The sequence below is a fragment of the Cajanus cajan genome, chromosome 10 (genome assembly GCF_000230855.2).
Source record: "Cajanus cajan strain Asha chromosome 10, NIPB_CcT2T_4, whole genome shotgun sequence".
Lineage (NCBI taxonomy): Eukaryota > Viridiplantae > Streptophyta > Magnoliopsida > Fabales > Fabaceae > Cajanus > Cajanus cajan.
Window position 1 is genome coordinate 4,825,341 of NC_138526.1, and position 27,888 is coordinate 4,853,228.

The following is a 27,888-nucleotide window of genomic DNA, read 5'->3' on the forward strand; positions in this document are numbered from 1 at the left end:
GACCTTCCCCTTTATTCGTCTTGATTACCAACAACGGAGTTGACGTATGCTCGCTTGGCATGGTTGTTGGCTTACACTTGATAACGAACGGTGCGCGATCCATTCTTTGAACATACGCATCGATTATTTCTTTCTTTTTATTAATGTTTATTAATGAATTACTAGGAGAGATGTATGAATGACTCCTAGATCTCTCCATGATCTATATGCATGATATGAGATGATGAAGTTGAATATGCATGCATAGTGTTTATTCAACTAAGCATTATCATGTTTTTTAGGATTTTCCTAATATGATGCATGATATTGCTTGGTTTGGGATAAATACATATATATTTTTTGAATATTTTTTGGGTATTTTGTATTTTTTGTATTTTTGGGTGAAAAGGGAAACTACCTATATGAATGTAATGAAGGTAGATGTTAACACCATGTAATGGAAGATTCTTATTCCCATTTATTCTTATTTAAAAAAAAGGAATGTTGTATGTTTAAATAATGCAATGTATGCTCATACAATGTCACATAATCAATGCACAAACAATTCACTCATCCACGAACAGTCACGAACGAATCACGAGGTAGGGGTCTCCTGCAGAAAAGTGCATATTCAAGGAGGATCTAACTGTTCTCACTTGGTCAAAGGCCCCCAAGGTGCCCCCATTATAAGGACCCAATTCCTCTCGTCGTAGGTCGATGGAAAGTTCCAACGCACCGTCGGACTCAAGTTCATGGTTATCACCTTGAGTGATGTTTTCCGACAACGGTCTACGGGCACCTATAGACCCATTCGACAACCGGCCGTACTAACATCCACTCCCTATGGTTAATCACTCATGCCCCCGGGTATAGAGGGAACTGTTGTGTGCAAAGGTTTGTGTGCAGTTTTTATTTCAAACAATTGCGGAATTTAAACATACAACAGTTATTTTAAAGCCATATAATAAATCATGTTATCATACAAGCAAGGGGTAATAAAGTAATTTTTAACTATTATTTGTTAAAAATAATCTGTCACTAAATGGGACTGACTCTCGAGGCTTCCCCAGCGGAGTCGCCATCTGTCGCCACCGGCCCGAAACGGGCTTTCGGCATTCGCGAAGGATGGTTGGACTCGTTTATTTGTTTGAAAAATGTGGATTGCTAGAATGACGTATTCTCAAACTGAGACCTTGTCAAACGAGCAATTTTATTAAATGATTCACCAATCCATATTAATCCCAAGCGGGACCCTCCATGGATTAGTGGTTTTCGCAAAAGGAGGGGTTCGTGGAGTCGCCACCAATGTTTTACTCAAAACATTGGAAAAAGAGATAAGGCAATTGATTTTTCAAATCAACTTTGGCCATTACAACCAGAGTTGGGTAAGGGAGTCGGTTACGCGTGGGGAAGGTGTTAGCACCCCACAGCGCCCCTTTCGGGTTCCCTATGACATATTATTTTATAAAATAACAGTGTAAAATTACTAAATTACCCCTATTTATTATAAGCGATTATAAATTAACTATCTACATGATGACAGTTAAATATACAAACAGAAAGCAGTAAAAGGAAGGATTTTAAGAAGAAAACCTTTGAAGCGTGCTTTTATATATTTCGTAAAACTGGGAAGCTTTTTGGCGTTCCCTCGCTCTACAAGCCCGCTCGCTCCCTCCTATAAAATTTTGACTACGGAAATCCGGAGGATTTCCCTTCGACTAGGTTCGAATCTCCAAGCTAAGTGCTCGGAATTCCAGAACTTCGTCGGATCGACTCCCAGAGAGATTTCTAGGGCAGAACACTGCTCAAAAACCCCAGAATTCTCAAGGAGGGAGTCAAAACTGAGTGAAAAAGTGTGTAATGACGTCCAATTGACGTCATATTTATAGGGAATAGGCGCAGTACGGCCTACAGGGCCAATACGGCCGTATTGAAATTTTTGAACTTCAATACGGTCGTATTGAAGTTCAATACGGTCGTATTGAAGTTCAGAAATTTCAATACGCCCGTATTGAGTTCGCCGCGGTCGTATTGAAGTGTCAATACGGTCGTACTGACTTCAGTATGGCCGTATTGAAGCTTCAATACGGCCGTATTGAGTTCAGTACGGCCGTATTGGGCTTTTTCCCTCCACTTCTTTATTTTGAGCTATTCTAAGACCTCTGGACCTACAGAGAACCCTCCTAGGGCCTTCGAGGAGTCCTTCTGGCTGATTATCCTTCAGTCTTCGAGAGTCTTCAAGCTTTATTTCCGACCCGGACAATTTTAGGGGTCTACACTCTGACCGGGGTCCGAAAGTTGAGGATAAACGGGTTGAGTTGGACAGTGATGAGGAGACCATCTCTCCGGATCTGCAAAGATTGCTAGATCAAGAAACTCGTCTACTCCAACCATGTCAAGAGGAATTGGAGACCGTGAATTTGGGGCAGGGCCGAAAGATAAAAAAGGTCAATATTGGGACCCATATCGGTGATGAAATAAGGACACATGTTTCCGCTATGATTATAATAAAATCATTCTTCATTGCTTCTTTTCTTGCTTATAATAAAATTCTAGACCACATTATTTTTAACCCTATTTGAATAAACATGAATGAGGTTAAAATCATCTTAATGATAATAAACCCACATCATTTTTATGTGGAGGTGTGTGTGACAACTTGGAGCACCTTCCCTTGGCCTCGACAAGTGCCATCATGGGTAAAAAGAAATCTTTCAAAATAAAAGAAGCTCGGCAGGAAACCCAAAAAGGGGACTGCGCAAAAATAAGAGCAAAAGACCCGCTAGGAATCCCACGAAAGGGTGACCTAGGCAAAAGTTAGGGTTACAATAATAAACAAAAACAAAGGTCCGCTAAAACGCCACAAAAGGGTGTTTTAGGCAAAAATAAGGACAATCAAAAAACAAAAGAAATCCATGATGGTACCATGAACCAAATTCAAAAAGAAAGGTTCAAGGGAAGCTATCCAAGTTGTCGAATCACAACACGATTTTTTAACTTCATAAGTGTTTAATCAAACAAGCCTAAACACTTAAGCCTACCTTGGCCACCCATTCTTACAAAAACCATTTTTGAAAAAATAAATCCCTTCTAAAACACAAACTTCAAAATAAAAATATCTTTCTTTTCTTTTCTCTCTTGTCCCAAAAGATTTTAGGATAATCTAGTGGAAGCATGGAGAAATAAATCATCACTGATAATGGATCTAATCTGGATAATAAAATGGTGGAAGAACTGTGCCAAGAATTCAAGATCCAACACCACAACTCTTCCCCGTATCGGCCAAAGATGAATGGGGCAGTCGAGGCAACCAATAAGAACATCAAAAAATAGTACAAAAGATGGTTGTCTCATTTAAAGACTGACACGAGATGTTACCCTTCGCTCCTCATGGCTATAGGACTTCAGTACGTCCATTTACAGGAGCTATTCCATTCTCACTCATTTATGGGGTGGAGGCAGTTCTACCCATCGAAGTTGAGATATTCTATCTAAGGGTAATCATGGAAACAAAACTTTCCGAGGCAGAATGGGTTCAAAGCCAATATGACCAGTTGAACCCTATCAAAAAGAAACGGCTGAACGCCATATGCCATGGTCAAGCCTATCAGAGGAAGATCAAAAAGGCTTTTGACAAGAAAGTCCACCCTCGAGTCTACCATGAGGGAGAGTTGGTAATGAAGAAATTACTACCAACTCAAAAGGACAAAATCGGAAAGTATGCCCCAAATCACGGAGGACCATACGTGGAAAAACGAGCCTTCTCAGAAGGAGCATTGATCCTCACAAACATGGATGGAGAAGAACTTCGATACTTAGTCAACACTGACGTGGTAAAGAAGTACTATGCTTGAAGACGTTGCTTGCATAGGCCCGCTAGGATGAAAACCCAAAAAGGGCATCCTAGGCAAAAGTTAGGGCAAAATAAAAAGCCTGCCAGTACAAGGGTACTAGGCAAAACAAAGGCAAATTTACCCCGTTAGGATACGTCCTAAGCAAAAGTTAGGGACAAAAGAATAAGATATAAAAACAAAACAAGCAACGATCACTTGAACCGAAAACCGAAAGGCGGTTCAAGTGATAATTGTAGACCCCTAAAATTGTCCGGGTCGGAAATAAAGCTTGAAGACTCTCGAAGACTGAAGGATAATCAGCCAGAAGGACTCCTCGAAGGCCCTAGGAGGGTTCTCTGTAGGTCCAGAGGTCTTAGAATAGCTCAAAATAAAGAAGTGGAGGGAAAAAGCCCAATACGGCCGTACTGAACTCAATACGGCCGTATTGAAGCTTCAATACGGCCATACTGAAGTCAGTACGACCGTATTGACACTTCAATACGACCGCTGCGAACTCAATACGGGCGTATTGAAATTTCTGACTTTCAATACGACCGTATTGAACTCCAATACGACCGTATTGAAGTTCAAAAATTTCAATACGGCCGTATTGGCCCTGTAGGCCGTACTGCGCCTATTCCCTATAAATATGACGTCAATTGGACGTCATTCCACACTTTTTTAGATAGTTTCAACCCTCTCCTTGAGTATTCTGGGGTTTTTGAGCAGTGTTCTGCCCTAGAAATCACTCGGAGAGTTGATCCGACGAAGTTCTTGAGCCCCGAGCCATTTTGCTTGAGGATCGAACCTAGTCGAGGGGAAATCTTTTGATTCCCTTAGTTAAAATTTTGTTCTAGGAGAGCGAGGAGTGGGCTTGTAGAGCGAGGGAACGCCAAAACGCTTCCCAGTTCTTTGCAATATATAAAAGCACGCTTCAAGAGGTTTCTTCTTAAATCCTTCCTTTTACTGCTTTCTGTGTGCATATTTAAACTGTCATCATGTAGATAGTCAATTCATAATTGTTTAGAATAAATAGGGGTAATTTAGTAATTTTATACTGTTCTTTTGAAAATAATCTGTCATAGGGAACCCGAAAGGGGCGCCGTGGGGTGCTAACACCTTCCCCACGCGTAACCGACTCCCTTACCCGACTCTGGTTGTAATGGCCAAAGTTGATTTATAAAAATCAATTGCCTTATCCCTTTTTCCAATGTTTTGAGTAAAACATTGGTGGCGACTCCACGAACCCTCCTTTTGCGAAAACCACTAATCCATGGAGGGTCCCGCTTGGGATTAATATGGATTGGTGAGCCTTTTAATAAAATTGCTCGTTTGACGAGGTCTCAGTTTGAGAATAAGTCATTCTAGCAGTCTACATTTTCAAACAAATAAAACGAGTCCAACCATCCTTCGCGAATGCCGAAAGCCCGTTTCGGGCCGGTGGCGACAGATGGCGACTCCACTGGGGAAGCCTCGAGAGTCAGTCCCATTTAGTGACAGATTATTTTTAACAAATAATAGTTAAAATTACTTTATTACCCCTCACTTGTATGATAACATGTTTATCTATTTGGCTTTAATAACTGTTGTATTTTTAAATTCCGCAATTGTTTGAAATAAAAACTGCACACAAACCTTTGCACACAACAGTTCCCTCTATACCCGGGGGCATGAGTGATTAACCATAGGGAGTGGATGTTAGTACGGCCGGTTGTCGAATGGGTCTATAGGTGCCCGTAGACCGTTGTCGGAAAACATCACTCAAGGTGATAACCATGAACTTGAGTCCGACGGTGCGTTGGAACTTTCCATCGACCTACGACGAGAGGAATTGGGTCCCTATAATGGGGGCACCTTGGGGGCCTTGGACTGGTGAGAACAGTTAGAACCTACCTTGAATATGCACCATTTCTGCAGGATACCCCTACCTCGTGATTCGCTCGTGACTGTTCGTGGATGAGTGAATTGTTTGTGTAAATGTTTATGTGCAATTGTTTGTGCATTAATAAATAACCTCGTGATAAGGTCTAAAAATAATCCCCATGCATAAAAAACCATGACATGAGAGGAAAGACCATGTGCGAAAATATAACAAAAGTGAGGAGCATGTACATCATTACCAATAAGACATCATGCATCCTCATAAAAACATACATTTTAGGGTCACCAATACCTCTTGACATGAGTGAAAGAGACCCATGACTATAGAGATTCTCCGTTGGGGAGAAATCATAGATAAAGAAGGGTGGTAAACTTCCGTCTTAAAAAGGCAACGCCTTAAAGATGGAGGTTTATCAAGCTCATGTTAAAGAGTGTATTCATTCCATAAAATAAACTAACTAAACATTCATTTTAGAAAGTGGCTGGTCATCTCTCTGTCCTTACGCGCGCACGGAAAATCAAGAAAATGGAAGCATTGGAGGAGCAAAACAAGAAGCTCACAACCGAGCTTTCACAACTTAAAGAGCAAATGGCGCAAATGATGGAACTCATGCGTCATCACAACATCCATGAATCTCATCATAGTGATCATGGGTCCCATCATGAGGGAGAGGAGGAAGAGCATGAAAAAGATCCTCCAAACGCCGTACCCCTTGGGGCAGGAATTATAATAAAAGAGCCCGAGGTATCAAAGGAACAATTCCATGCCCTCGAGGATCGGCTAAGGGCTATGGAGGGGCACGACTTTGACATTAAGGATGCCGCCGACATGTGTTTAGTGAGGGACATTCAATTCCCTCCTAAATTTAAAGTGCCAGATTTCCCAAAGTACGTGGGATCGACTTGCCCTAAAAGTCATCTCACCATGTACTGTCGCAAGATGGCTGCATATGCCACAAATGAAAAGCTCTTGATCCACTGCTTTCAAGAGAGCTTAGCTGAAACTGCACTCAACTGGTATATGCAGCTAGATGGAAATCTAGTACACACATGGAGGCAGTTGGCCGACGCCTTCCTCAAGCGCTACAAATACAACATCGACCTAACACCCGATAGGTCTGATCTTCAAGCCTTGAGTAAAAAGAACGATGAATCCTTCAAGGCGTACGCCCAACGTTGGAGGGAGTTGGCGGCACAGATAGAGCCCCCGCTGTCGGATAAGGAGACGGTGTCCTTATTCATCAACTCGTTGACTGGTCCCTATTACGATAAGATGATAGGGAACACAACGACACTCTTCTCGGACATCATCACCATAGGAGAAAGGGTGGAACAAGGACTTAAAAGTGGGAAGCTGGCTAAGCCTTCCCAATCATATGAAGCTAAGAAGGTCTTTGGGAAGAAGAAGGAAGGAGGAGTCAACGCTGTAACCATTGCTCCGTCTTCTTCCGCTTCGAAGTCAGGCAAATCGCAAAACAACTCTGTGAAGAAGTTTGATAGACTTCCGACCACTTATAGCGATCTCCTGCCGAAGCTAGTAGAGGCGCGTCTTATAGCTTACATTCCACCAAAGAAGGTGAATCCACCCTACCCCGATTGGTACAATCCACAAGACAAATGTCTATACCACTCGGGGGCACAAGGGCATTCAACGGAGAACTGCCGAGCTCTCAAGTATAAGGTCCAAGACCTTATCGACGCTGGGTGGGTCACTTTCGATTCGACGGCGCCCGACGTGAGCAAGAATCCTCTACCGCAGCAGGAGTAGAGAGAAGGGCAAGCCATGATAGGGCCCCTCCACATTTTTTTTAGGGACTCATGATTAGTACCCGAAATCATGAGAACCTTTTCATGTAAATAAAGGGTTTTGTACAATTTTACACTCATATATCAATAAAAAGGCATTTTTCACACATTATTCTCTCATTTTGTTCTATTCTCTCTCTCTCATTAATATTAATAAACTCTAAACCTAAACAGAACCAATAAATAATTATGTCTGTGATTGCTCGCTCTGTCCGGGATCCGAAAGCCGAGGGTGAATGGGTTGAGTTGGACAGTGATGAGGAGACCATCTCTCCGGATCTGCAAAGACTGCTAGATCAAGAAGCTCGTCTACTCCAACCGAATCAAGAAGAATTGGAGACCGTGAATTTGGGGCAAGGTCAAGAATTGAAAGAGGTCAACATTGGGACCCGTATCAGTGATGGAATAAAAACGCAATTAATTCAATTATTGAGGGAATACAAGGACGTATTTGCATGGTCGTACCATGATATGCCCGGGTTGGACTCCAACATTGTCGAACACAAGTTGCCCTTAAAAGAGGGGTTTCGACCTATTAAGCAAAAGCTTCGACGAATCAAGCCCGAATGGTCCTTAAAAATTAAGGAGGAGGTGGAAAAAACAATTGGACGCGGGATTTTTGGTTGTATCCCAGTATCCCGAATGGCTGGCTAACATTGTGCCAGTCGTCAAAAAGAATGGGAAAGTTAGAGTGTGTGTTGATTATAGGGATTTGAATCGTGCCAGTCCAAAGGACGATTTTCCCTTGCCACATATTGATACACTCGTGGATCACACCGCCACAAACACACTCTATTCCTTCATGGATGGATACTCGGGGTATAATCAAATCAAGATGAATATAGAAGACCGCGAGAAAACTTCTTTCATTACACCCTGGGGAACTTTCTGCTACAGGGTGATGCCCTTTGGACTTAAAAATGCGGGTGCCACCTACCAACGAGCGATGGTGACTCTATTCCACGATATGATCCACAAAGAAATTGAAGTATACGTGGATGACATGATCGCAAAGTCGAAAGACGAAATGGACCACATCCAATATTTGAGAAAATTATTCAATCGGCTTCGTAAGTATCAGCTTAAGCTAAACCCAGCTAAGTGTACTTTCGGAGTTCGGTCGGGTAAGCTTCTTGGGTTCATCGTCAGTGAAAAAGGCATAGAGGTGGACCCCGATAAAGTAAAGGCAATAATGGAAATGCCTCCTCCTAAAACTGAGAAAGAAATTAGAAGATTCCTCGGCAGGGTGAACTACGTCGCAAGGTTCATCGCACAGTTGACTGACACGTGCAAACCAATATTCAAGCTGTTGCGCAAGAATCATTCCGAAACTTGGGATGAGAATTGTCAACGAGCTTTTGACAAGATCAAACAGTGCTTGGCCAATCCACCAGTATTGGTGCCGCCTGTCGAGGGAAGGCCATTAATCCTCTATCTAACAGTGCTTGATGAGTCCATGGGAGCCGTGCTAGGGCAACAGGACGAAACTGGAAAGAAAGAACAAGCCATCTACTACCTGAGCAAAAAGTTCCTTGATTATGAAACCCGCTACACGCCATTAGAAAAGACTTGCTGTGCGTTAGCGTGGGCAACACAAAGGCTCAGGCAGTACATGATAAGGCATACTACTTGGTTGGTTTCCAAAATGGACCCAATTAAGTACGTGTTCGACAAACCAATAATCACTGGGAAGATTGCCCGATGGCAAGTGCAATTATCAGAATTTGACATCATACATGTCACACAAAAGGCCATCAAGGGTAGTACCTTAGCTGATTACCTAGCACACGGGCCGACCAATGACTATCAATCCCTTCAGGATGATTTCCCCGATGAACATGTAATGAGTATACAACATGAAGATCCTAAGGACGATGCGTGGACCATGTATTTTGATGGAGCCTCCAACATGCTTGGACAGGGGATCGGGACAGTGTTAATCTCCCCACAAGGAAAGCATATCCCTCTAACAGCAAGACTCAATTTCGACTGTACAAATAATATGGCCGAATACGAGGCTTGCGCGTTAGGAATCCAAGCGGCTATCAATAATGGTATCCTCAAACTCAAAGTATTTGGAGATTCGGCTTTAGTCATCCATCAGCTACGAGGAGACTGGGAAGTCCGAAATCCTAAACTGATACCATATGTTGAGCATATCAAAGATTTGACACAATTCTTCCAAAGTGTCATCTTTGAATACATTCCAAGGGAGGAGAATCAGTTCGCTGACGCCCTTGCTACACTATCATCGATGTTTGCCTTGGATAAGGAGCATGAAATGCCCATCATCAATATCCGGCGGCACGATAAGCAAGCGTTTTGCCTACTGATAGATGAAGCTGTTGACGATCATCCATGGTTCCATGACATCAAACAATATCTGTCAAAAGGGGAATATCCTGATATGGCCAGCGATAATGATAAAAAGCATATCCGAAGAAGGGCCATGGGATTTCTGTTGATTGGAGAAACCCTCTACAAAAAGAATTATGACTCGGTCTTGTTGAGATGTATAGACCAAGTCGAAGCTCAAAATATAATCAAAGAAATACATGAGGGGGTTTTTGGTACCCATATTCCCGGGCCTGCAATGGCTAAGAAAATCCTCAGAGCAGGATATTATTGGTCGACCATTGAAAAGGATTGTTACCAATATGTCCGGAAATGCCACAAGTGTCAAGCATATGCCGACAATATTCATGTCCCACCAACGCCACTCAATGTTCTGGCTTCACCATGGCCATTTGCAATGTGGGGCATGGATGTTATTGGACCCATCGAGCCAAAGGCATCCAATGGACATAGGTTCATCCTTGTGGCCATTGACTATTTCACCAAATGGGTAGAAGCGGCATCGTATGCTCATGTGACCCGAAAGGTGGTAACATCCTTCATCAGAAAGAATATCATATGCAGATACGGTATTCCCGATAAAATCATCACTGATAATGGATCCAATTTGAACAATAAGATGGTGGAAGAGCTGTGCAAAGAGTTCAAAATCCAGCACCATAACTCTTCCCCATATCGACCAAAGATGAATGGGGCAGTCGAGGCAGCCAATAAGAATATCAAGAAGATAGTACAAAAGATGGTTGTCTCATTCAAAGACTGGCATGAGATGCTACCCTTCGCTCTCCATGGTTATAGGACTTCAGTACGTACATCCACAGGAGCTACTCCATTCTCCCTTGTTTATGGAATGGAGGCAGTTCTGCCGGTTGAAGTCGAGATACCGTCTCTGAGAGTAATCATAGAAGCAAAACTTTCCGAGGCAGAATGGGTTCAAAGTCGATACAACCAATTGAACCTTATCGAAGAAAAACGACTGAACGCCGTATGCCATGGTCAAGCCTACCAAAGGAAGATCAAAAAGGCTTTTGACAAGAAAGTCCATCCTCGAGTCTACCATGAGGGAGAGCTAGTGATGAAGAAATTGCTACCGGCTCAAAAGGACAAAATCGGAAAGTGGGCCCCAAATTACGAAGGACCATACGTGGTAAAGCGAGCCTTCTCCGGAGGATCATTGATTCTCACAGACATGGACGGAGAAGAACTTCGATACCCAGTCAACGCTGACGTGGTAAAGAAGTATTATGCTTGAAGACGTTGCTTGCATCAGCCCGCTAGGATGAAAACCCAAAAAGGGCATCCTAGGCAAAAGTTAGGGCAAAACAAAAAGCCCGCCAGTACAAGGGTACTAGGCAAAACAAAGGCAAAATTATCCCCGCTAGGACACGTCCTAGGCAAAAATTAGGGGCAAAAGAATAAGATGCAAAAAGTAAAGCAAGCAACGATCACTTGAACCGAAAACCGAAAGGCGGTTCAAGTGATAATCTTCTAGAAGCAAGCGTCTTGCAGTATCTACACTCCTGGCTCAGGCATCTCACCCAAAACGATTAGGGGAACGAGAAAAGCGACAATTACAGATATAATTGTTTAAGCCAAAAATGTATAGCCTACCTTGGCCAGCCATTCTTCAGAAGTTCCCTTTGTAAATCTTTCTGTATAAACATTTGTAAATATCAATAAAATATCCATTTGTTTCTTTTCTCTCTTGACCATGTGATTATGCCTTTAAAATTGATGTTTCTAAAAATTGTACGAAACTCTTAATAATCGGTCAATAAAAGAAAATTGGAGGGGTTCCTGTAAAATCCATAATCTCCTGCATAAAGGCTCACAAAAATACTCCCTCGCGTCAATGACAGAAAGTCCTCCAAGAAGAAGAGGATAGGGAGAGCCACCCACTTTTCTAAATAAATGAACAAAAATAAAAATTGTATTGCATTTGTGCATCACACACATATTAGTTGCACATTCAAAGACCTTATCATGAGGCAACTACATAAAATAGAAAAATAGAAAATTGCTTGTGTATGACAGCAGCAAGCAGAATACAAAGATTCAGAAAATCAGCAGCATCATACAGAATAATTGAGCCTGGAGAGGCTTGCCGAAAGAATACTCTCAGAATAACTGAGCCTGGAGAGGCTTGCCGAAACAATACTCCTCATCCCCCACATCTCAAAGAATAACTGAGCCTGGAGAGGCTCGCAGAAATAATACTCCCCAGAGAAACCTCAACTCACGCTCTTGGACTCAAAATCCCCAGCAAGAGCTATCAAAGCAAGATCGACGACATTCCCAATGGAAGTACGATCACCCAAGCAGAATATCCAAGTCAAAGGACTTAAACTTCCTCAGTGAAGATAGCTCTCCAACTCAAGTGTCGAGTGAGGCTAAGCCTGTAGAGGCTTCCTAAATAATACTCTGGGATACATAAGATCCCCAAATCCCTAGTCGCCTACTCAAGAGGCATCCCTGCAGAAGGAGAAAAAATAAAAAATCAATAATCATTCCCCAAGTGGAATCTGGCTCTCAGCCAATCGTTGAACGTCAAGCTGATACGCCTAACAGAAGAGGCTAATCAAAATCAACGACAAAATCCCCCAGTGGATAACAGCCTACACAGAGGCAGCAAAATCAGAAAACAAAAGAGACACCCGAACAAGGATAACCGGGATACTCCACCAACGTCGAAAGGACGTCAGCCAATCATAAGGCACCGCTCACATCAGAAAGAGCATCTTTGTGTCTGCACCCAAAGGAATCAGAAATTCCCCAGTGGGAACCAACTACGCAATGGAAAGTTGGGACACAAGAACCTGTGAGTAACTGCACATCCCCTAGACGGATCCCTGCGTTATCCAGCCCCTAGTGGCACAAAATCAAAAAACAACCGTCGAAGCAGCATCGTGGACTGTGGAGACAAAATCATCACAAATCCCTGGAAAGGAGATATTCACGCTACCCCGTTGTCACAAACACGGAGGTATGCAGCTTCCGGCTCGGACAATGAGCGAAGCTATCTCTGAAAAAGGGTGCTCACCGCCTACCGTTGTCATAAAGGTACTTAGCTTCCGGCTCGAACAAAGAGTGAAGCTAAGCCTGGAGAGACGGTACTTACAGCTTCCAGCTTGGGCAACAAGCAAAGCAAGGCCTGGAGAGGCAAAACTCATACTGCTCACCGTCGTCACAAAGGTGCTTAGCTTCCGGCTCGAACAAAGAGTGAAGTTAAGCCTGGAGAGACGGTACTCACAGCTTCCAGCTTGGGCAACAAGCAAAGCAAGGCCTGGAGAGGCAAAACTCACACTGCTCACCGTCGTCACAAGGATACTTAGCTTCCGGCTCGAACAAAGAGTGAAGCTAAGCCTAGAGAGGCGGTACTCAACCATCAGCGTCATCAGAGGCGCGTTGATGTCCAACTTCCGGCTCGAGCGTCGAGTGAAGTTGGCCTTGGAGAAGGTAAACTCAGCTACCGAGGATGTCAAAAGCGCCGAGGTATGCACCCACCTGGAGAGGCTACTCAACATTTTCCCACCGGAAGACGCTACAAGTCAGAAGGTCGGCACAATACCCGGACAATTGGGTCAACTCCTTTACTTGTCAGCCGGTATACCAAAAGGCCGTCCGACTAAGTAAAGGGGGGGCAGCTGTAGACCCCTAAAATTGTCCGGGTCGGAAATAAAGCTTGAAGACTCTCGAAGACTGAAGGATAATCAGCCAGAAGGACTCCTCGAAGGCCCTAGGAGGGTTCTCTGTAGGTCCAGAGGTCTTAGAATAGCTCAAAATAAAGAAGTGGAGGGAAAAAGCCCAATACGGCCGTACTGAACTCAATACGGCCGTATTGAAGCTTCAATACGGCCATACTGAAGTCAGTACGACCGTATTGACACTTCAATACGACCGCTGCGAACTCAATACGGGCGTATTGAAATTTCTGACTTTCAATACGACCGTATTGAACTCCAATACGACCGTATTGAAGTTCAAAAATTTCAATACGGCCGTATTGGCCCTGTAGGCCGTACTGCGCCTATTCCCTATAAATATGACGTCAATTGGACGTCATTCCACACTTTTTTAGATAGTTTCAACCCTCTCCTTGAGTATTCTGGGGTTTTTGAGCAGTGTTCTGCCCTAGAAATCACTCGGAGAGTTGATCCGACGAAGTTCTTGAGCCCCGAGCCATTTTGCTTGAGGATCGAACCTAGTCGAGGGGAAATCTTTTGATTCCCTTAGTTAAAATTTTGTTCTAGGAGAGCGAGGAGTGGGCTTGTAGAGCGAGGGAACGCCAAAACGCTTCCCAGTTCTTTGCAATATATAAAAGCACGCTTCAAGAGGTTTCTTCTTAAATCCTTCCTTTTACTGCTTTCTGTGTGCATATTTAAACTGTCATCATGTAGATAGTCAATTCATAATTGTTTAGAATAAATAGGGGTAATTTAGTAATTTTATACTGTTCTTTTGAAAATAATCTGTCATAGGGAACCCGAAAGGGGCGCCGTGGGGTGCTAACACCTTCCCCACGCGTAACCGACTCCCTTACCCGACTCTGGTTGTAATGGCCAAAGTTGATTTATAAAAATCAATTGCCTTATCCCTTTTTCCAATGTTTTGAGTAAAACATTGGTGGCGACTCCACGAACCCTCCTTTTGCGAAAACCACTAATCCATGGAGGGTCCCGCTTGGGATTAATATGGATTGGTGAGCCTTTTAATAAAATTGCTCGTTTGACGAGGTCTCAGTTTGAGAATAAGTCATTCTAGCAGTCTACATTTTCAAACAAATAAAACGAGTCCAACCATCCTTCGCGAATGCCGAAAGCCCGTTTCGGGCCGGTGGCGACAATAATCTTCTAGAAGCAAGCGTCTTGCAGTATCTACACTCCTGGCTCAGGCCGAAGCAATTAAGGGAACGTAAAGAGCAACAATTACAGATATAATTGTTAAGCCCAATGTATATAGCCTACCTTGGCCAGCCATTCTTCAGAAATTTCCTTCTGTATATCTTTCTGTAAAAAAACACTTGTGAATATCAATAAAAATATCCATTTGTTTCTTTTCTTTCTTGACCATGTGATTATGCCTCTGAATTGGTTTTTCATAAAAATTGTACGAAATTCCATTATTAATCGGTCAATAAAAGAAAATTGGAGGGGTTCCTGTAAAATCCATAATCTCCTGCATAAAGGCTCACAAAAATACTCCCTCGCGTCAATGACAGAAAGTCCTCCAAGAAGAGGAGGATAGGCAGAGCCACTCACTTTTCTAAATAAATGAACAAAAATAAAAAATTGTATTGCATTTGTGCATCACACACACATTAGTTGCACATTCAAAGACCTTATCATGAGGCAACCGCATAAAATAGAAAAATAGAAAATTGCTTGTGTATGACAGCAGCAAGCAAAATACAAAGATTCAGAAAATCAACAGCATCATAATAACTGAGCCTGGAGAGGCTTGCCGAAAGAATACTCTCAAAATAACTGAGCCTGGAGAGGCTCGCCGAAATAATACTCTCAGAATAATTGAGCCTGGAGAGGCTTGCCGAAATAATACTCGTTCAAAATAACTGAGCCTGGAGAGGCTCGCCGAAATAATACTCTCAGAATAATTGAGCCTGGAGAGGCTTGCCGAAATAATACTCCTACAAAATAACTGAGCCTGGAGAGGCTTGCCGAAATAATACTCTCTCATAAATTTAATTTCTTTAGCACTTTTAATTTCTGTACAGCAAAAGCCAAAAACATAAAAAAGGCAAAATACAGAAAAAGCCAAATCAGAAGAAAAGGCAAAATACAGAAAAAGCCGAAAATAAAAAAGGCAAGGATATAGAAAATCCAACAAACAATTTGTACCAAATAACTAAGCCTGAAGAGGCTTACCAAAATAATACTCCACATCCTCCACAGTATGCAGAATAACTGAGCCTGGAGAGGCTCGCAGAAATAATACTCCCCAGAGGGAACCTCAGCTCAAGCTCACGGAAAAATCCCCAGCGAGAGCTATCAAAGCAAAATCGACGCAATCCCCAATGGAAGTGCGATCATCCAAACAGTATATACAAGTCAAAGGACTTAACACTTCCTCGGTGGAAGATAGCTCTCCGACTCAAAGAGCTGAGTGAGGCTAAGCCTGCAGAGGCTTCCTAAATAAAACTCTGGGATACGTAAGATCCCCAAATCCCCAGTCGCCTACTCAAGAGGCATTCCTACAAAAAGAAAAGATCAAAAATTTCAATAAATATTCCCCAAGCGGAATGCGGCACTCAGCCAAACACTGAACATCAAGATAATTCGCCTACTTAGAGGCACTTCTTCAAAAAGAGAAAATCGAAAAGATCAATAATAATTCCCCAAGTGGAATCCGGCTCTTAGCCAAACATCAAGCGTCAAGATGATACGCCTAACAGAAGAGGCTAATCAAAATGAATGACAAAATCCCCCAGCGGATAATAGCCTACACAGAGGCGACAAAAATCAGAAAACCCAAAAGAGTCACCCGAATAAGGATAACCGGGATACTCCACCAACGTCAAAAGACGTCAGCCAAACATAAGGCATCGCTCAACTCAGAGAGAGAGCATCTGTGTCTACACCCCAAGGAGTCAAAAATTCCCATGGGTACCAACTAAGCAATGCAAGTTGGGACACAAGAACCTATGAATGACTGCACATCCCCAAGACGGATCCCTGCGTTATCCAGCCCTCAGCGGCACAAAATCAGAAAAACAAACCGTCGAAGCAGCATTGTGGACTGTGGAGACAAACTATACTCAACTACCTCATTTTTGAGAGGCAAAGTCTGGAGAGACGATACTCAAACGAAGTCTGGAGAGACAGTACTCAAACAAGGTCTGGAGAGACGGTACTCAAACAAGGTCTGGAGAGACGGTACTCAAACAAGGTCTGGAGAGACAATACTCAAACGAAGTCTGGAGAGACAGTACTCAAACAAGGTCTGGAGAGACGGTACTCAAACAAAGTCTGGAGAGACGGTACTCAAACAAGGTCTGGAGAGACAATACTCAAACAAGGTCTGGAGAGACAATACTCAAACGAAGTCTGGAGAGACAGTACTCAAACAAAGTCTGGAGAGACGGTACTCGAACAAAGTCTGGAGAGACGGTACTCGAACAAAGTCTGGAGAGACGGTACTCAAACAAAGTCTGGAGAGACGGTACTCAAGGTCTGGAGAGACAGTACTCAAGGTCTGGAGAGACAATACTCAAGGTCTGGAGAGACAATACTCAGCCATCAGCGTCGTCAGAGGCACGTTGGTGTTAAACTCAGCTACCGAGGATGTCAGAAGCGCCGAGGTATGCACCCACCTGGAGAGGCTACTCAACAATTTTCCACCGGAAGACATTACAAGTCAGAAGGTCGGCACATCACCCGGACAATTGGGTCAACTCCTTTACTTGTCAGCCGGTACACCAAAAGGCCGTCCGACCAAGTAAAGGGGGGGCAGCTGTAGACCCCTAAAATTGTCCGGGTCGGAAATAAAGCTTGAAGACTCTCAAAGACTGAAGGATAATCAGCCAGAAGGACTCCTCGAAGGCCCTAGGAGGGTTCTCTGTAGGTCTAGAGGTCTTAGAATAGCTCAAAATAAGGAAGTGGAGGGAAAAAGCCCAATACGGCCGTACTAAAGTCAATACGACCATATTGACACTTCAATACGGTCGTACTGAAGTCAATACGACCGTATTGACACTTCAATACAACCGCAGCGAACTCAATACGGGCGTATTGAAATTTCTGAATTTCAATACGACCGTATTGAACTTCAATACGACCGTATTGAAGTTCAAAAATTTCAATACGGCCGTATTGCCCCTGTAGGCCGTATTGCGCCTATTCCCTATAAATATGACGTCAATTGGACGTCATTCCACACTTTTTCACATAGTTTTAACCCTCTCCTTGAGTATTCTGGGGTTTTTGAGCAGTGTTCTGCCCTAGAAATCACTCGGAGAGTTGATCCGACGAAGTTCTTGAGCCCCGAGCCATTTTGCTTGAGGATCGAACCTAGTCGAAGGGAAATCTTCCGGATTTCCATAGTTAAAAGTTTTTAGAAGGAGCGAGCGAGCTTGTAGAGCGAGGGAACGCCAAAAAGCTTCCCAGTTTTACTCAATATATAAAAGCACGCTTCAAGAGGTTTCTTCTTAAATCCTTCCTTTTACTGCTTTCTGTGTGCATATTTAAACTGTCATCATGTAGATAGTTAATTTATAATCGCTTAGAATAAATAGGGGTAATTTAGTAATTTTACGCTGTTATTTTAGAAAATAATCTGTCATAGGGAACCCGAAAGGGGCGCTGTGGGGTGCTAACACCTTCCCCACGCGTAACCGACTCCCTTACCCAACTCTGGTTGTAATGGCCAAAGTTGATTTATAAAATCAATTGCCTTATCCCTTTTTCCAATGTTTTGAGTAAAACATTGGTGGCGACTCCACGAACCCTCCTTTTATGAAAACCACTAATCTATGGAGGGTCCCGCTTGGGATTAATATGGATTGGTGAGCCTTTTAATAAAATTGCTCGTTTGATGAGGTCTCAGTTTGAGAATAAGTCATTCTAGCAATCCACATTTTTTAAACAAATAAACGAGTCCAACCATCCTTCGCGAATGCCGAAAGCCCGTTTCGGGCCGGTGGCGACAGTAACTAAAATAAACATTTCTATGTTAAGTAAACCCAAACTATGTTTTGGGTTTATTTAATTATAGGTGTACACATATAACATTTCTAAATTTTTTTAAATTACTCAATTATACTTTAAAAGAGCAATATAAAAGTTCATTATAACTACTAAAGAGTCTCTCAAATGAGTCATAAAATAGCCTATTACTTTGCAACAAAACAACCACATGAATCACCAAAACAACTCTATTATAAGCACCATGTAAACCCCTAACTACCCCACAATAGTCCCAATCCAACTCCCACAATAGTGACAAATTAACATACACAACAAAGCCTAATTAACACACATATAAAACCCAAACAAACAAACTAGTTGGCTCATACGCTTAGCATGAACTAACCCATGCTTAATGTTAAAACCATTGTATCTCATTGTGGTTGTAGACACCTAATTTCATCAAGGACATGGAAACATGGAAATGGGCCCTTAAGCACAAGACAAAGAATTCCCGAAGGCCCTAGTATGACATCAAGATGGACTAGAATGACATTAGAAGGCCCGAAAACCCAAAAATAGTGAATTAGGAGCCCGAAACAGGCCATTCTCAATCTGGAACAGGTCATTCCAAGCTTCTAAAATGACCTAGAAACCCTACCTCAAAATAGGGTGTTCCCAATATGGAATGGGTCATTTTGACCTAGATTGTTATAAGTTAAATTCAAATCCAGAACGGGTTTTTCCGATTTCCGAACGAGCCATTCCAAATTTAAAAATTGCTTACAACAGACTATTCCAAAATGCCCCGTTTCGATGATCAGTGTAAACACCAATTTTGTTTCCTATATTTTTCAGCAATTCTCAAAATTTCCAAATCATAGTTAGAATAATAATTTAGTCCAATATAATAAATTAGGGATTCAATAACAAAAATAATCTACAAACCATATTTAAACTTAAATAAACAATAATAATAATAATAAAATCAGAAAAGCATAAAGAAAGAAAAAGGCAACAAAATCTTTCTTTATGCCAAATCTCTGCCACCCTATACTCTGTTGTTCCCCCACCACCTCTGTTTGGGCTCCTCAACCAACCACCAACAAGCCTCCTGAAATCCCTCTTTTTCCGGATATACAATACTTAAAGCCTCAAGCCTGACACTGGCTACTACTGAGAAATAAAGCTACCAAAGAAATTAATCCAGAACATAACATTATAAATATGATAACATAACATAAGCATGGGTTGGAAAAATTTTCAAACAAAGAGAACCAAAAATAATAATCAATGATCAAGAGTGAGTAGAACCCAAACAGAAGGTAGAAGAAAACGAAGGAAGCGAGCAATCAAATTTGGGTATCAGTATTCTACCTAATCTTGTTCTATATGTGGTTATTTTCCATTTTTGAAATAAGATGTATGCAAATTAATTTCTAATCACGTTGTAAATCAATTTTGTGAATGCTTTCCCCCTTTTAAATCAATCGAAACCCTCATCCAAGGGTTTTTTATTCAGCAAATAAAAACCCAACCCTAATAAGAAAAGAGGTGAAAATGAAATAAAAAAGATGAGTGAACAATACCAGGGTAACAATACCGGAGTGTGGTTCCCGTGAACGTCGTCCTACGCTGCCTTTAGAGATGATTTCTGCTGGCAGCAATGCCTTCCTTTATCTTCTCCGTCTCCTCCTTGTTGTGCATCTTTATGATAAGTCACCACACAAAAAAACCATCATGAAAGGCACCATGCGCCGCCACCAGAAGCGATTTCTGGCGGCGACAACAACCCTCTTATTTTCTTCGTTTTTCTTTAGCCACCTTCTCCTTTCCCTCTTTACGGTCGATCGATCGCCTTAGCCACGACGACACCATAATGGCGATGCACCGCACCGTCGACATTCATAGAGGGAGGCTACGCACGAAACCCTAGCTAAGCGCCTCACTCCACTATTTTTCCCTTTTTGTTCACGAGTTGGTGTCGCAACCCGAAAATTTCCGATCTCGCGACGTATGGTTTTGACATCCTTTTAAAAGTCTCATTAATTAAGGAATGCCCGAACACCAGACTAATCCTTTAATTAATGGTTTTTGAAAATAGGTTCATGGAGTCGCCACCAATATTTTACTCAAAACATTGGAAAAAGAAAAAGTTTTTTAAATGTACTTGTTCATTTAAGGTTTGTTGACGAGGCTTAGAGTAGATAAAAGGGAGAAGAGAAATGAAGTAGAAAAGTTTATGGCATTAAAATAAAATTTTCAATTTACACGTGCCCATTTAATGTAGCTTGAGGGCCCCGGCATGCCCCAAGTTCGTGATTCATACACAAAGAAAAAGAAAGAGGTTGCCCCTTAGAGAGGCCTAAGTCATCTAACCGTAGAGCTAGTCCTCCACTTTCATGGATGTGGCGCTTCAGAAGATCTCGTGTAGAGGGAGGTCCTTTGGCTTCTTCTCTCGTAAAGTTATTTTTAACCCATATCCTGAGCCTTTTCTAAGAAGTAGGAATGGGTTGAAGCGATGATAGAGCTTTCCATGGGGTCTTGCTTCTCAAGAGGAACATTCAAGTGATCTCTTGATTTTTAGCTTGAACAAACATTGCTTCTCGATTTTTTTTATAGAATGCCCTTTGCGAGTTTTCATTCTAGCAACTTCTTAACAAGCAGTCATCTTTCAAGAAAAGCTCTATTCATTTTGACTCAGTGTTTGAGGGATTCGTCCTCCTCAAGTTCTATTCCGCTTGGATTTCACGGTTGTACGACACAGCTTTATCCTTTTAGGGAAAGAGTTAGCATCTTGATGATTGTGGATTTCTTTACCCTAAACTCTTTATGCATGGCTTATTTTCCATTATTTTCGACTAATGCACATAGGTCAATTTCCTTTTTTATTCTCATTTATTCTTTTACAAGGAGGGATATGTTCTAAATGAATGTAATGCAAACATATAGAGAAAGTTAAGAATAATAAATATCAGTCTCATTGATTTGTTTATTTGTGAATGCTCAAATAGATTTTGACAGTATTGAGTGAAAGACTTACTTCAATAGGCACATCAAAGCAATAGCCCAACCATAGTATATTTTTTTAAAATTAATTTGGACTTTTCTTTAAAGCGCAGATACTGTTGCATATTAGAGCATTCACTTTTCTTAACTTTCTATACGTGTTGCAACCTAATCCTCCTCAACTAATAAAATAAAATGAATGAAATTAATGAGCTAATCTAGAATGCATGTCATTTTTTTTTGCCTAATCTTTATCATGTTTTTATTATCTAAAGAGAAATGATGCATGGTAAAGATGAGATTTCTTTTATTCATTTTTTTTATATAAAAAAAAACTATCTATATGATGTTAATGGAATGATAACCTAAGAGTGTACAAAGGGGTATAAAATTTTATTATTATTATTATTATTATTATTATTTTTTTATTATCTGTTTGCTTATTTTACAATTCCAATCCACAAATGCACACACACATGCTCAATCAATATATACCCACGAACGATCGTATTCAAATCCTTGGTCTGTGGTCCTTGTAAGAAAAGTGCATTGTATAGGACGGTTCTAATCTCACTAGTTTTCAAGGCTCCCAAGGTGCCCCCATTATAGGGACCCAGTATCTCTGTCGCCGTCACCTGGCAAACTCTAAGGTCTGTCGCAGTATTTCGGGCTAGAGTAACCGGTTATCACCTTGAGTGTGATTTCCGACAAGGCTCGCAGGCTCCAAGGCTAAACTTGGGCCGGTCATACGTCAATCACTCCCTATGTTTAATACCCTCATGCCCCCGGGTGTAGGGGGAACTGTTGTGTGCAAAGGATTGTGTACAATTTAATTCAAACAGGTGTAGAATTTAAACAAACAAACAGATATGCAAGCAAAACAAATAAAAAAACAAAGTAAAGGGGAAAAATATTTAAATTATTATTCCTATTTTACTAACTTCATCATTTATTGGGCCTGACCCTCTTAAAATGTCCCCAGTGGAGTCGCCATCTGTCGCAACCCAAAAATTTCCGATCTCGCGACGTATGGTTTAGACATCCTTTCAAAAGTCTCATTAATTAAGGAATGTCCGGACATCAGACTAATCCTTTAATTAATGGTTTTTGAAAATAGGTTCATGGAGTCGCCACCAATATTTTACTCAAAACAATAGAAAAAGAAAAAGTTTTTTAAAGATCCAACTATGGCCTTGATAACCAAATTGGGTTCGGGGGTCGGTTACGTGTAGGGAAGGTATTAAGCACCCCTACAACGCCCTCAATTGGTACCCTATGATGAAGTTAACATTATAAGAATTAATAAATTAAATATTGAATCCCCTTTATTAATATTTATTTACATGCTTAAAATATAAATCATGCTTAAAATATAAATTAAGCGATTAACCCTAAAATATCTACATTATGACGTTTATTATAACAAAAAAAGAGATAAAGATAAGAAATAAAAGGAAGAGAAGAAGATTAGCTGAAATACCTCTTGAACAAGCTTTATTGAATCTTCAAATATGGAAAAGGAGCTTTGTGGCGACCTTTCACACTACAGTATGCCTCACAAATCTCAAGAAATACAATAGGAGGGAGAGAGAATATAGAGATACGACACAAATCTCAAAAAATATAATAGAAGGGAGAGAGATCGAGAATTTTCGTGCTCAAAGGAGTCTTATTCGAAATTTCTCTTGCCGCCTGGAGAACTGTGCCCAAGGCTTCAATTTATAGGGATCAGCAGTGGGCCAGAACGGCCTGTTCCGGTTTCGGAACGGCCCGTTCTGGCCCAATTATTATGTGTAAATTTCGTACCCTGGAATGGCCCGTTCTAAAAACGGAACGGCCCGTTCCAGAGTAGAAAATAACACGAATTTTGCCTTTCCAGAACGGCCCGTTCCAAATTTGCCTTGTTTGGAACGGCCCGTTCTGGTATTGGAACGGCCCGTTCCACACAAGCCTCTTTAGGTGTTTTTACTTATATTGGAACGACCCGTTCTGATATTGGAACGGCCCGTTCCGGGGTTCAGAACGGCCCGTTCCGATTTTGGAACGGCCCGTTCTGACTTTGGAACGGGCCGTTCCGATCTTGGAATAACCCGTTTCGGGCTACTAAAAACACCCTATTTGGCCTTTAGGCCTTTTGATGTCCTGTTTTGTTATTTGCCTGCTTCGGAAGCTCCTTTCCTTCATAACGGAGGTCCATTTCTTTGTTTGTGTGCCCCCCGGACGAAATTGGGTGTCTACAACTGCCCCTCTTTACTTGTCCTTTGGAGTAGCTATGTGTTGCTTTTCCAAAGGCAAGTAAAGACGTAAACATTTCATCCGGGTCTCCTCGTCTCTTTGGTATTGGCGCTTCTACGTTCCTTCTCTTGGATAGGTGTATTTGCTCGTGTCCTCGCCCTTTAGAGTAGTTGAGTGTTGGTTGCATACTCTATTGGATAACAAGGCTGACAAACTGTACACCTGATCTTTGATCTTCAAGTAGATGCTCCATTGTTTCTCTTGTGATAGTGCGTTCTTTTATTTGTAGCTTGTTGAAGAGGGAGTATTTTCGTAGCTCAACTTCCCTTACGGCTTTGTCGTATACCGGATTGGGAGATGACTACAGTCTCTCCAAACCTTTCCCTTACGGCTTTGTCGTATACCGGATTGGGATGCAAGTACAGTCTCTCCAGACCTTTCCCTCACGGCTTTGTCGTATACCGGATTGGGATGTGAGTACAGTCTCTCCAGACCTTTCCTTCACGGCTTTGTCGTATACCGGATTGGGAGGTGAGTACATTCTCTCCAGACCTTTCCTTCACGGCTTTGTCGTATACCGGATTGGGATGCGAGTACAGTCTCTCCAGAAAGATCTTGTACAAAGAATGTTCTCTAAACAAACAAATCAATGAGAATGATATTTGTTGAATTTCTCAATCATCTTTGCATCCTATTTTGCACCTCATATAGATAACATGTCTTCCTGGTAAATAATAAATAGAACAAAAAGGGAAACCTAACCTGTGCATGTTAATCGAATAATGAGATCACTGGTAATCAAGTGAAAACTCGATACATCAAATTGGAAGCACTTAAGAAACCAGTAATTACGCAAGAAGACTGGGGGCATAACACCCCCAAATTGATGATTCAAACACCAAGAGTTCCCCATGCGGAAATGACAACTGTTGGGATAAGAAGAATGATCAAGAACAAGACAAAATCTAATTGAAGAATAAAGGCATTGCATGACAAAAACCAGCTAGGACAATGTAGACCCCTAAAATTGTCCGGGTCGGAAATAAAACTCGAAGACCCTCAAAGATCGAAGGAAAGTCAGCCAGAAGCACTCCTAGAAGACCATAGGATGGCTATCTGTAGGTTTAGAGGTCTTAGAGTAGCTTAAAATAAGGAAGTGGAGGGAATGAAGCCCAATACGGCCGTACTAAACTTAATACGGCCGTATTGAAGCTTCAATACGGCCGTAGTGAACTCAATACGGCGTATTGAAGTTTCTGAAACTTCAATACGGCCGTACTGAAATCAATACGGCCGTATTGAAGCTTCAATACAGCCGCAGTGAACTCAATACGGGCGTATTGAAATTTCTGAATTTCAATACGGCCGTATTGAACTCAATACGGCCGTATTGAAGTTCAAAAATTTCAATACGGCCGTATTGATTCCATAGCCCGTATTGCGCCTGTTCCCTATAAATATGGCGTCATTTTGACGTCATTGGACACTTTCACACACAGTTTTAACCCTCTTCTTGAGTATTCTGGGTTTTTTTGAGCAGTGCTCTGCCTAGAAATCACTCGGAGAGTTGATCCGACGAAGTTTTTGAGTTCTGAGCATTTTGCTTGAGTCTCGAACTAAGTCGAAGGGAAATCCATCGGATTTCCAAGTCAAAAATTATTTTTTAGGAAGGAGTGAGCGGGCTTGTAGAGCGAGGGAACGCCAAAAAGCTTCCCAGTTTTACTTGATATATAAAAAGCACGCTTCAAGAGGTTTCTTTTCTAAAAATCCCTTCTTTTACTGCTTTCTGTGTGCATATTAAACTGTCATCATGTAGATAGTTAATTTATAATTGCTTAGAATAAATAGGGGTAATTTAGTAATTTTGCACTATTATTTTTAGAAATAATCTGTCATAGGGAACCCGAAAGGGGCGTTGTGGGGTGCTAACACCTTCCCCACACGTAACCGACTTCCTTACCCGACTCTGGTTGTAATGGCCGAAGTCGATTTTTGAATCGATTGCCTTAAACTTCTTTTTCCAATGTTTTGAGTAAAACATTGGTGGCGACTCCATGAACCCTTCCTTTTTATGAAAACCGCTAATCCATGGAGGGTCCCGCTTGGGATTAACATGGATTGGTGAGACATTTAATAAATAAATTGGATAAGATCGACAAGGTCTCAGTTTGAGAACAAGTCGTTCTAATAATCCAATACATTTTCAAAACTAAAATAAAAGCGAGCTCGACCGTCTTCGCGACCGCTGAGGCCCGTTTGGGCCGGTGGCGACAGATGGCGACTCCACTGGGGAAGCTTCGAGAGTCAGTCCCATTTAGTGACAGATTGCTTTTAACAAATAATAGTTAAAAATTACTTCGTTACCCCTTGCTTGTATGATAACATGATTTATTATATGGCTTTAAATAACTGTTGTATGTTTAAATTCCGCAATTGTTTGAAATACAAACTGTACACAAACCTTTGCACACAACAGTTCCCTCTATACCCGGGGGCATGAGTGATTAACCATAGGGAGTGGATGTTAGTACGGCCGGTTGTCGAATGGGTCTATAGGTGCCCGTAGACCGTTGTCGGAAAACATCACTCAAGGTGATAACCATGAACTTGAGTCCGACGGTGCGTTGGAGCTTTCCATCGACCTACGATGAGAGGAATTGGGTCCCTATAATGGGGGCACCTTGGGGGCCTTGGACTGGTGAGAACAGTTAGAACCACCTTGAATATGCACCATTTCTACAGGATACCCCTACCTCGTGATTCGCTCGTGACTGTTCGTGGATGAGTGAATTGTGTGTGCATTTTTTATGTGACATTGTATGAGCATATATTTGCACCTTTTAAACATACAACATTCTTGTTTACAATAAAAAATAAGAATAAATAGGAATAAGAATCTTCCATTATACGGTGTTAACATCTACCTTCATCACATTCATATAGGTAGTTTCCCTTTTCACCCAAAAATACAAAAAAATATAATAAATAAAAATACCCAAAAAAGAAAAAAGGGTTATTTATCCAAACCAAGCAATATCATGCATCATCTTAGGGACATCCTAAAAACATGATAATGCTTAGTTGAATAAACACAATGCATGCATATTCAACGTCATCATCTCATATCATGCATGTAGACCCCTAAAATTGTCCGGGTCGGAAATAAAGCTTGAAGACTCTCGAAGACTGAAGGATAATCAGCCAGAAGGACCCCTCGAAGGCCCTAGGAGGGTTCTCTGTAGGTCCAGAGGTCTTAGAATAGCTCAAAATAAAGAAGTGGAGGGAAAAAGCCCAATACGGCCGTACTGAACTCAATACGGCCGTATTGAAGCTTCAATACGGCCATACTGAAGTCAGTACGACCGTATTGACACTTCAATACGACCGCGGCGAACTCAATACGGGCGTATTGAAATTTCTGAACTTCAATACGACCGTATTGAATTTCAATACGACCGTATTGAAGTTCAAAAATTTCAATACGGCCGTATTGCCCCTGTAGGCCGTATTGCGCCTATTCCCTATAAATATGACGTCAATTGGACGTCATTCCACACTTTTCAACATAGTTTGAACCCTCTCCTTGAGTATTCTGGGGTTTTTGAGCAGTGTTCTGCCCTAGAAATCACTCGGAGAGTTGATCCGACGAAGTTCTTGAGCCCCGAGCCATTTTGCTTGAGGATCGAACCTAGTCGAGGGGAAATCTTTTTGATTCCCTTAGTTAAAATTTTGTTCTAGGAGAGCGAGGAGCGGGCTTGTAGAGCGTGGGAACGCCAAAACGCTTCCCAGTTCATTTTTTATAAAAAAGCACGCTTCAAGAGGTTTCCCTTCAATCCTTCCTTTTACTGCTTTCTGTGTGCATATTTAAACTATCATCATGTAGATAGTCAATTCATGATTGTTTAGAATAAATAGGGGTAACTTAGTAATTTTATACTGTTCTTTTAAAAATAATCTGTCATAGGGAACCCGAAAGGGGCGCTGTGGGGTGCTAACACCTTCCCCACGCGTAACCGACTCCCTTACCCAACTCTGGTTGTAGTGGCCAAAGTTGATTTTTAAATCAATTGCCTTATCCCTTTTTCCAATGTTTTGAGTAAAACATTGGTGGCGACTCCACGAACCCTCCTTTTATGAAAACCACTAATCCA